Raw genomic sequence first — 11,771 nt, 5'->3', positions numbered from 1 at the left:
AGATTCTAGCAAACGCTGATTACCACAGAAATCGATTATTTGTATGATTGTTAGAGTTTATATTGGTGCGTCTATTACTTATCAACAAGAACAGCACACACTCTGCTGTCTACTTACACTTAGTTGTCAAGTGTGTGGAAAGAGCAGCATAACATTGGCAGCTCATTTTACTTATTTAATGAACCCTGTGGGGGGGTCAGAGACTTATTTCAATATGCATCACTGTATGTTGGCCGCCATATAAACCATTGATTATCATAGCTGTTAGAATGCATTATCAGTAATTGCCTATCAATAGGATTGAATTGAAACACCTATTATATAGATCGTCATAAGTGCATCACTGTCATTTAGATCATCATTAATGTGTTATTGTTATATGAACAACAGAATGAATAACAGCTAATTAGATAATTTTGTCTGACTGCTCTATGAATACAATAATCAGTCAGATCATTATATTTGACTGTTTTACGACATATGTTTAAACATGTGATCATTTGTATGAATACAATTAAAGTACGCTCATGCAATACTTTCATTGATACTGTGCATTATTTAACAAAGTGGACTTCTCTGGTGAGGTAGTCCTACATACACTCTTACGTTGTGTGTACCGGGGCATTCACACTCCCCAGTCGGGTAATTATCTGCAATCATACCATACTGGATACGCCCAATCTCGTCCGATCTTGGAAGCTATACAGATATGGGCCTGGTTAGTACCTGGATGGGAGACCACTTGGGAATACCAGGTGCTGTAGGTTACTAATACTGGAGGTGGATTGGGACGGTTTGGTAACTCAGCAGAGTGGCAACTCAGTACCATTATTACGATCTACATATATCCAGATAATAGGATATTGGTATCACTATTATTATTCTATCTACGACCAGGGTATTTACCTATCCACATGTATATATGAATACATGTGGGGATTTTATTATTCAATACACAATATTTTCACCCTAAATTGATCATTCTTATATTTTGTTTGAAGGGATATTGATTTTAATACAACTTTGATGAAAAGTTAATTTTTAATGATAGGAATTTTGTTGGATTATCCATTGTTAATGTGTTCAAATTACCCACCTCTTTTCTATTTGCAGCTCATATATGGTTGCGCAACATTTGTGCTATGTAGGGTGGATTTGTTATCATCTTAAATAATTAACGAGCAAATATTATTTAAAGTGGACATTTGTCATTAAGAGTGCCCCAGCGACTAGCCCTCTCTTTCCCTCTTTTCCTTTCTGCCCTCAGCAAATTACCCTCAGCCAAAGAGTTGGCAGTACTCTTTCTTCAGCATGTTTTTAGAATTCATGGAATTACCTCAGACATTGTCTCAAACCGTGGTACACAATTTGTTGGTCGGTTTTGGAGGTGCTTTTGTGCTGATCTAGGCATCAATGTCAGCCTGTCATCAGGGTATCACCCACAGTCCAATGAGCAGATGGATCGGGCCAATCAGTCTCTGGAGCAGTACCTCCGTTGTTTCATTTCCAAATGTCAAAACAACTGGGTTCCACTTATGCCTTTCGCTGAGTTTGCATACAACAACTCCTGCCATTCTACTTCAACAGTGTCTCCTTTCTTCTGCAATTTCGGTATTCACCCTAGGAGTAATTCCTTTGAGACTTCCTCTACCACTACTTTGTCTCCTTCATCTGTTTCCAGGTTACGGTCAGTCTGGAAGAAGGTACGCCAGTCTCTTCTTCAAGCGTCAGGACGTTCGAAGGTTTGGGCTGACAGACGTCATAGGCCCTGTAGTCTCAAGGTGGGGGACTTGGTTTGGCTTTCCTCCAGAAAAATTAATCTGCGCCAGAGATCACAAAAGTTTGGTCCCAAGTTCATTGGCCCTCTTAGGATAATTTCTCAAGTAAATCCTGTGGCTTTCCAACTGAAGTTACCCCAGACTCTCAGGATCAATAACACTTTCCACTGTTCTTTCCTAAAACCGATTTTCTCCTAGGCTTCCACCAGGGTCAGGCCTCCACCAGTGCTCATTCAGGGGAACCAGGAGTTTGTCGTGTAGAAGATCCTGGACTCGAGGATGTCTTCAGTTTCTTGTGCACTGGAAAGGGTACGGACCGGAGGAGCGCTCCTGGATTCCTGAAAGGTCTTTGCATGCTCCTGCCCTGAAGAAAAAATTCTTTGAGAACTTTCTTGACAAACTAGGGTCTAGGGGTTCTTTAACCCCTTGTTAAGGGGGGGGTTACTGTCACAAGCTGCGAATGCCGGGCTATCATTTGCTGAAGCTCCTTCTGCCTCCTTTCTGCTTTTTCGGGATCTTCCTGGATTGGCTCCGGCATCTATTTCCTCCTGGTGCGAACGCTGCTCTGATGCCGGTGAGAGTTTTCGTGTTTCCAGGGCTGGCATTGTCTCCTGTTATCCAGTCGAGCTCCAGTTCTCCTGTCTAAGATTATTATACTGCCATTTGTGTCATCCCGGCGGCACAGTTCGCATTCCATCTACCTGCTGTTTGTGTCATCTAGGCGGTGCGGGCAGCACTCTGTGTCCAAGAGTTCACAGTCCTGTGTCAGCTGCTTGTGTGAACCCAGCGGCACAGGCCGCAATCCAGCGTCAGCTGCTTGTGTCAACCCGGTTGAATGGGTCGCACTACAGTGTCCAAGAGTGCGCAGTTTTGCGTGCGTTGCTTGTGTCAACCCAGCAGCACTGGCCGCACTCTAGCATACGCTGCTTGTGTCAACCCAGCGGCACAGACTGTACTCCAGCATCAGCTGCTTGGGTCAACCTGGCGGCACAGGCCACACTACTGCCTCCTGAGTATGCAATCCTGTGTACCAATGCCTGTCTCTCTCCAGTGGCACTAGTCCTTCATCTGCCGCCTCAAGCCAAGTTTACCAGCCCTCAAGGCTACTACACAGCCCAGAGGCTGCAACACGGCGCAAAGGCCACATCTAGCCAAGTCTACCTGCCCTCAAGGCTGCTGCACAGCCCAGAGGCTGCTACTTAGCTCAAAGGCTATTACACGGCCCAAAGGCCACATCTAGCCAAGTTTACCAGCCCACAAGGCTGCTACACAGCCCAAAAGCTGCATCTTGTTCTTTGGCCCAAAGGGCACGACTTGTCGAGGATTCCAGCCCTCAAGGCTGTTGCGGGACTCAGTTAGGGAAAACAAACCCTAACAATGCCTCAGTTCCTAACAGGCTCCTCCTCCTGCAGTCCCTGCCTGTGCGAGCTGAGCCCCAGCCAGGCGCAGATTAGCATTAGACTTCACTGTGTTTGGATCATGAAATAATTTTTTGGTGTGTGTTTTATTATATATTAAATGTCTTAAAATTCATGGTGCCCCAGCCAGCGCTGCTCATTAGCCAGGCTGGCCTCATCACATGTTCACTAGAGACGGTGAGTTCATAACTCTGAGCTCCGTCTCTCACTGACGGCTGCAGCTGCTCCTGCCTGAGCTGGGTGGGTACGCTAGTCTCTTCTCCTCCCTCTGAATCAGAGCCGCACTGCCAGGGATAGGCAGCCACCTCTTAAGGACACACCAGATGAGATCCTCCCAGATCCCAGAAGCAGCCGGAGTTAGGAGAGCTTCTCAGGAGGCTGCTGTGTGAACATGCGGTGCTGCAGCGAGTATTCGGTGCCAGGCAAAAATGGTACAGCAGCAGGTCAGTGCTCCCATCCCAGTGTCTGCGCCATCTCCAGCTGGGTCCCTCAGCCTTACTAACCCAATCATCCCAGTGTTTCTCATTCTGCCAGACCAGTGTCTCCACCCCATCCCTCCCCAACAAGCTCATTGCACCCAACTCACTGCCCACCCACCTAGAACCCCCCAGCAAGTACAGTCACAGTGATTACACTCATTCAGCCCAGTGTCTCCCCCCTCCCACTCCTAACTCACTAGCCCCTTCCTATCCCCCCATCCAGTCCAGTGTCCCCCAACATCTCACTGGCACCAATTGCAATGTCTCCCCTCTTACCTCCCCAACCAGCCCACTGCCCCATCTAAGTGCCCTCCAACCACTCCAATCACAGTGTCCTCCCCCTCATCCACCCCAGTGTACCCCCTTCAGCCTAGTGTTCCTCCCTCCCACCCCTATCTCACTGCCACACTATCAATACAGCCCAGGACCTCCCCATTTGCAATGCCCCCCCATCCAGCCCAGTGTCCCCCACCATCTCACTGACCCCCATCCCAGTGTCTCCCCCATAATTCCCCATCCAGCCCACTGCCCATCAGCAAGAACCCCCCTGCCAGTCCAATCAGTGCCCCCTCCACCCATTCAACAATGGTTTATACACCTTGTCCTTCTGCGACGTTTTGCACTGTAATTCACTGTCTTGGTGGGCTCATGCTGTTCCTGTTTATGTACGCTGTAAGGCCCCATAGAAATAAAGCATAATAATAAAATTGGTTATTGCTTAAGAGTGCCAGCCTCAGTCTCCCCCCTACTCTACCCTGGTCTGTATGAATGTATTGTGTGTGTATACAGTATATGTGTATGGTCCACACTCACACTTTAAGGGGAGGGGCTAGGAGTGCGGCATCTGCCAGGAAGACAGGAAGGGGAGGGGCTAGGAGTGTGGTATCTGCCAGGTAGACAGGAAGGGGAGGGGCTAGGAGTGTGGCATCTGCCAGGTAGACAGGAAGAGGAGGGGCTAGGAGTGTGGCATCTGCCAGGTAGACAGGAAGGGGAGGGGCTAGGAGTGTGGCATCTGCCAGGTAGACAGGAAGAGGAGGGGCTAGGAGTGTGGCATCTGCCAGGTGGACAGGAAGGGGAGTGGCAAGGGGTATGTCACCCACAGGGGGGGGTTAGGGCAGATAGGGGGATGAGTTCCACCACCTCTTTAGGACCACTTTAAGCACTGTCTATAGATAGATGTATAGACAGACTGTGGGCTGGATGTACAAAGCATTGCATCCGTGATGCGGTATATGCCGCCTCTCATCGGGTACACACCGTCATTGATTGCCGCGGTATGTACCTAGAATATCGCAAAGAACAGCTCTCCCGATAAGAGCTGTCCTATGCGATTCCTCCAGAGAGAGGGACTTCTGGGATTAACACCCAAAAGTCACCATAGCATCCTCCTGCGCATGCACAAAAGGACGCGGGCCATGATGGATCCCTCTGAGAGGGAGCGTCACGTAAAGACGCCCTTAGGCTTCTAATGGGTAATGCCACCTGAAGGTTGCTTTGCCCACCGGGAAAAAGCAGGTGGAAAACTGAAAACTGCATTTTTCCCTATTAGTACATCCTACCCTGTATATGATATACATTATATGTATATATATATACATTTTATATATATATATATATATATATATATTTGCATACTGTATATATATATATATATTGTGATAGGATCACTGGTAAAGTGGTCTGTGACAGGGACATTTATCCCAGATTCCTGTCCTATGTGTTTAAAATCCCCAGGAGAAAGTCTGCAGTGTAGCAGGCTTGAGTCTCGGCTTTTTGAAAAGCCGGTTTGGGACCTGGGGGTTGTGGGTGAGAGGAGATGGAGGGCTCCACCCACGGCCACTCCAGGTTTTGGTTCTCGCAGCCTGGTAACAGGCTTGTTAGTTTTCCACCTGAGAGTGGCCAATATAAGCCTAGTGTGTTGAGGGCTGATTGTCTCACCTGGGAGAGCAGACAGGGAGTTTGGTCAGAGACACTTGAAAACCTATCCGTGAGTGTTGTGCTGTGCTTTTGTTGCTGGCGAGGGCATTAGGCCCTGCCAGGTTCTGGTAGTGAGGGCACTACCTGTGAAGTTAGTGCCCCGACAGGGCTAGGATTTATGTTTATGTTTTCTTTATGTTATTTCTGACATTGTACAATAAAGACTGGCACCTACCAGCTTGTACTTGCATCCAGACTGGTGTGCTGCTTCCCTGCTGCTGTGTGTGTGTGTAAGGAAGGAGTCCTCTACCCAGGAGAGGGACCCCCTAACCTAACTGTGTCACAATATGGTGGAGAATGCGGGCACCCACACACACTGAAGTTGCAGCGAGAGGAAAACTTTCCGTTTAAAAATTAAAGGGACAGACACCCAATTTGTGAGTGTGGAAATAACACTGTGTCCTTGGAGTCCCATAAAGGAGGCGTCAGCCATTGCTCAGAGAGGCAAGGTTCAGCTTCCAACCTACACCCCAGGACAAAATGGAGGACATAATTAAGGCCTTGCTCCAAGCTACAGCAGCTCAGCAGGAAGCTACCAGGGCTCTGCAGGAATCCACCAGGGTGCAACTGTTGGCCTTGGAGACAGCCCAGGGGCAACAACAGGTTGCCATCGAGGAAACCCACCAGGCCTTAGCGGAAAACAGCCAGGCCATAAAAGAGGTGGTACAGCACCTGGTCGCCCGGCCCAGAGATGTTATTACTGGTCCTCCCACCACCACTCACTCCGTACGAGCCAGTCACTTCCTCCAAAAGATGACTTCGGGCGATGATGTGGAGGACTATCTCGCCGCATTTGAAAGAACGGCCGAAAGGGAGAGTTGGCCCCAGGAGCAGTGGGCAAGTCTGGTGGCACCTTTTTTGTCTGGGGAGCCACAAAAGGCCTATTTCGACTTATGCCTGGCTGATGCCAAGGACTATAAAAAACTAAAACAGGAGATCCTAACTCGCTTGGGAGTCACCACCTTTGTTTGTACCCAACGGGTCCACCGCTGGGAGTTCCATATGGACAAGCCTCCACGTTCACAGATGCATGACCTCGTCCATCTGTCCTCAAAATGGCTACAGCCCGAGACGCTGACGGGACCACAGATCGTGGAAAGGGTCGTGATGGACCGGTACCTGCGATCATTACCTGCGACTCTGTGCAAGTGGGTGAGCCATGCAGACCCTAAGTCCGCGGACCAGTTGGTCGAGCTGGTGGAGAGGTACGTGGCGGCTGAGGAGCTGATGAGTATGCCCCACCGAGCCCCGATGGCACACCGGCGAACTCCCACAGACACTGGTAAGACTGTTCCAGGGGAGAAGGGTGCTGGGCGGTGGAATGTACCTAAGACTGAGGGTGTAGAACCTGGAGACAGGCCTGCCAGGCCAGGAAGGTTCTTGCCCCGTAAACGACTAGACATTAATATGATTCAGTGTTTCCGGTGTGGTGACTTCGGCCATACTTCCGCTAATTGTTCACTTACAACTGAACCTATGCAATGTGATACTGCTCATGTCTACCGCAGGGGGTCTTTATTTGCACAGACAGCCTGTACGGCTGACCGGCAGGCTGAGACTGATAAGCACATGTGTGTACTCACTGTAGATGGCAACTGAGTAGAGGCACTGTTAGACTCTGGTAGCTTGGTGACACTTATAAAAGCTGAGCTGGTGAACCCCTTGAGGCGTAAGGGGAAAACTGTTGGTGTGACCTGCATACATGGGGATACTCAATATTATGTTACTGCCGAGGTGAAAATCGAGACACCATGTGGTTCTGCTATAGTTTCTGTGGGTTTGGTGCCTGGTCTGATGTACGATGCAATATTGGGGAGAGACTTTGCTCACTTCTGGAAGTTGTGGGAAAGTCGTTTTGTTCCAGAAGTGAACAACCCCGATCCATTTGAGAAGGTTGTCGATGTAGTGGATGAGGGAGTTTCTTCTGAGTCAGAGTTATTCCCTTTTTCTACTATGATTGGCGAACTAGAGAATGCGGAGCGTGACGGTGGTCCGCCAACTGATGTGCCTCCCATTGAGGTGGGAAGTGTTGTTGGGCCAGTTGATCGTCTGCCTGATTTAGAGGTCAGAAGAGAGGTCTTTGCAGTGCAGCAGTTGAATGACCCTACTTTGGTAAAAGCCAGGGAGAATGTAAAAGTAGTTGATGGTAAACCCATAGACCCTGATAGTCCTTTGTCCTATCCCCACATGGTAATGTGTCAGGATTTGTTATATCAGGTGACTAAGAAGGGGGAAGATGTTGTGGAACAACTAATAGTTCCCAAAGCCTACAGAAGAACAGTGTTGGATCTGGCCCATGGTCATATAACGGCAGGGGTAGAGAAAACCACTGAGCGAATAATGCAGAGGTTTTTCTGGCCCGGGCTTCATAAAGAGGTATCTGACTTTTGCGCATCCTGCCCTGAGTGTCAGTATCATGCTCCCAGACCACATTTTAAGGGTCCACTAGTTCCATTGCCTATTATAGAGGTGCCGATAGTGAGAGAGCACCTGAAACAGGCTCAACAGGCACAGCAGAGGGTATACAACCGCAATGCTCGGTTACGCAGCTTTGCTCCTGGGGACAGAGTGTTAGTGTTGGTTCCCACTGTGGAAAATAAACTTTTGGCTAAATGGCAAGGCCCCTTTGAAATCTTAGAAAGAGTGGGACAGGTCAATTACAAAGTTTACCAGCCGGGGAAAAGAAAGCCGGAACATATATACCATATAAATCTGTTAAAGCCCTGGAAAGATAGAACGGTACTGTCGGCAATTCAACAACAAGAGGTCAAGGAGTTTCTGGTCAGAAATAGGGTGCTGTTCTCTGACGTACCTGGGAAAACCTTGGTCGTTAAACATGACATCATCACTGACCCAGTGGTTAAAGTTAATCTAAAGCCCTATAGGTTACCAGAAGCACCAAGAGAATCGGTGTTGAAAGAAATTAAAAATATGCTAGAGTTAGGGGTTATTGAAGTATCACATAGTGAATGGTCAAGTCCCATTGTGTTGGTTCCAAAGCCCGACGGGAGTGTGCGTTTCTGCAATGACTTCCGAAAGTTGAACAGGGTTTCAAAATTCGATGCCTACCCGATGCCACAGTGGAGAAGGAGGCGTTGGCCATAAAGTGGGCGTTAGAGGCTCTCAGGTACTACTTGGTTGGTAGAAAGTTCAAATTGATCACTGACCATGCCCCTTTGAAGTGGATGTCCGAAAATAAGGACAGTTATGCGAGAATTACGAAATGGTTCTTGGCGTTACAAACTTTAAAATTTTCAGTGGAACACAGGCCAGGGGGCCTGTTGTCTAAAGCAGATGCGTTGTCACGCGTTCATTGTTTGGGGGCTTCAGTTATTCCGCCCCATAGGTCGAAACAAAGGGGGGGGATATGTGATAGGATCACTGGTAAAGTGGTCTGTGACAGGGACATTTATCCCAGATTCCTGTCCTATGTGTTTAAAATCCCCAGGAGAAAGTCTGCAGTGTAGCAGGCTTGAGTCTCGGCTTTTTGAAAAGCCGGTTTGGGACCTGGGGGTTGTGGGTGAGAGGAGAGGGAGGGCTCCACCCACGGCCACTCCAGGTTTTGGTTCTCGCAGCCTGGTAACAGGCATGTTAGTTTTCCACCTGAGAGTGGCCAATATAAGCCTAGTGTGTTGAGGGCTGATTGTCTCACCTGGGAGAGCAGACAGGGAGTTTGCTCAGAGACACTTGAAAACCTATCCGTGAGTGTTGTGCTGTGCTTTTGTTGCTGGCGTGGGCATTAGGCCCTGCCAGGTTCTGGTAGTGAGGGAACTACCTGTGAAGTTAGTGCCCCGACAGGGCTAGGATTTATGTTTATGTTTTCTTTATGTTATTTCTGACATTGTACAATAAAGACTGGCGCCGACCAGCTTGTACTTGCATCCAGACTGGTGTGCTGCTTCCCTGCTGCTGTGTGTGTGTGTAAGGAAGGAGTCCTCTACCCAGGAGAGGGACCCCCTAATCTAACTGTGTCACAATATATATATATATATATATATATATATATTTGTTTGTATAATACCAGCCACAAGGAAATCTATAAACACATAAATAATGTACACACACACATATATATATATATATATATATATATATATATTATACACACACATATATACATATATAATATACATACTGTACATGCAAATATATATAATATATATATATTGATAATATACATACATATATATATAAAACATAAATATATATATAAAATACACATAGGTGGTCTCTGGTTTCCGGTCAGCCAGGCTGTGCTGCAGTGCCAGTGGACTGGTGCCTGGTCCGATCATGGGCGGCAGGCGCTGGGTGGCAGCGGCAGCTAATATGAAGGCGGAGCCATGTGTTGTCACTTACGGCTCTGCTCTGCAAAGGACCATGGGTAGTGGCCGGGCTGGGCATGCCCTCCTGCAGCCATCTTCCTTGCCTCCTGTAGCCAGAATGAGCCTCTGTACAGAAGCTCATTCTGACCTGGCTGTCAGGACAGTTGGCTGACCGCTGCGCTGAGCTCCAATCATAGCAGCTTGTCTGCAGGGCCAGGCATTCCAGATGCCCTAGGCATTTGCTTAGAATGGCTATGCCTAGGGCCGGCTCTGGCTGCTGTGCTCGACCATCTGACATTTCCCCTGTTCCTTCACAGAGGAGGGACAGGGAAATGTTTCCTCCCTAGGGAAGGAACACAGATATTGTGGCCATACTCTGTGTAATAACTCAGTGTATGGCCACGTTATCTGATGGATTTCAGATTATCAGGTATGCTGCAAATGATGTGTGCGCAGGTGTAGATACTGCAGAGTTATATAGGCACACTCCAGCGAATGACTCACACTATGAACAGCCCAGTTACTCAGGGGTGTATCTAGGGATTCAAGCGCCCCTGGCAATGTAATGGACTGACGCCCCCTATTCCCCCTGTGCAGTGCTCCCAGTAGTAATCTCCCAGTAGTAATCCCCCCCTATGCTGCATTGCCCCCGGTAGTAGTCCCCTGCCCCAGTAGTAGTCCCCCCAATGCTGCATTGCCCCCAGTAGTAGTCCCCCCAATGCTCCATTGCCCCCAGTAGTAGTCCCTCCCTATACAGTGATCCCAGTAGTAGTCCCCCAATGCTGCATTGCCCCCAGTAGTAGTCCCCCCAATGCAGCATTGCCCCCAGTAGTAGTCCCTCCCTATACAGTGACCCCAGTAGTAGTCCCCCCAATGCTGCATTGCCCCCAGTAGTAGTCCCCCCAATAATGCATTGCCCCCAGTAGTAGTCCCCCCCATACAGTGCACCCAGTAGTAGTCCCCCCTATGCTGCATTGACCCCAGTAGTAGTCCCCCCTATACAGTGCCCCCAGTAGTAGTCCCCACTATACAGTGCCCCCAGTAGTGGCCACCCCCTAAATTGCCCCCAGTAGTGGCCAATCCTATACAGTGCCCCCAGTAGTGGCCACCCCCCCTAAATTGCTCCCAGTCGTGGGCACCCCTGTACAGTGCCCCCAGTCACGGGCGCCCCCCCTAAATTGCCCCCCCCGGAACAGTGCCCCCAGTTGCCGGCACCCCCCCATAAAGTGCCCCCAGTAGAGGCCACCCATTATTTCATTGCCCCCCCGCAGTGCCAGGCTTACACACACACACAGAAAAAAAATACAACTTACCTGATCCCCGCTCCTGACGCGATCGCCGCTGTCTGCTCTGAGTCCCGGCCGCTCTTCTCCTGCATGGGAGAGACGTCATGACGTCTCTCCCATCACCCGCTGCGGGGGGAACTGGAAGACGGAGCTCATGAGTGAGCTCCAGCCGGCTCCCTCCGCGGATGACGCAGCAGCAAATGAGAGTCTGTCTGACTCTCATTGGCTGGCTGCTATTACAAACACACAGACGCCGCTGGTGGCTGCGTGTTTGTAAACTGTGTAGGGCAGACCGCTATCACTGCTCTCACTGCGGTCTGCCCTACACTTGTGGGGCCAGGGGACTTGTCCACCCCTTGGCTGCTGGTGGCACTGCCGGACGGCGCCCCCCCTTTGGTCGGCACCCCTGGCGAGTGCCATCCTGGGAAATGGGTAGATATGCCCCTGAGAGCAACCTCCAGTTTCCATAGGTAGGAGGATCAGGCTGAAATCAGAAGATGTATTTATGTCT

General features: G+C 49.3%; 1 pseudogene; it reads left to right on the top strand.

Annotated features, from left to right (window-relative positions):
- The first annotated feature begins 648 nt into the window (after positions 1-648).
- LOC148474258 (5S ribosomal RNA) lies at positions 649-767 on the top strand (annotated as a pseudogene).
- Positions 768-11,771: the final 11,004 nt, after the last annotated feature.

The sequence above is a fragment of the Taudactylus pleione genome, unplaced genomic scaffold, assembly GCF_031769625.1.
Source record: "Taudactylus pleione unplaced genomic scaffold, aTauple2 ptg000861l, whole genome shotgun sequence".
NCBI lineage: Eukaryota > Metazoa > Chordata > Amphibia > Anura > Myobatrachidae > Taudactylus > Taudactylus pleione.
This window is presented reverse-complemented; position numbering and strand designations above follow the sequence as displayed.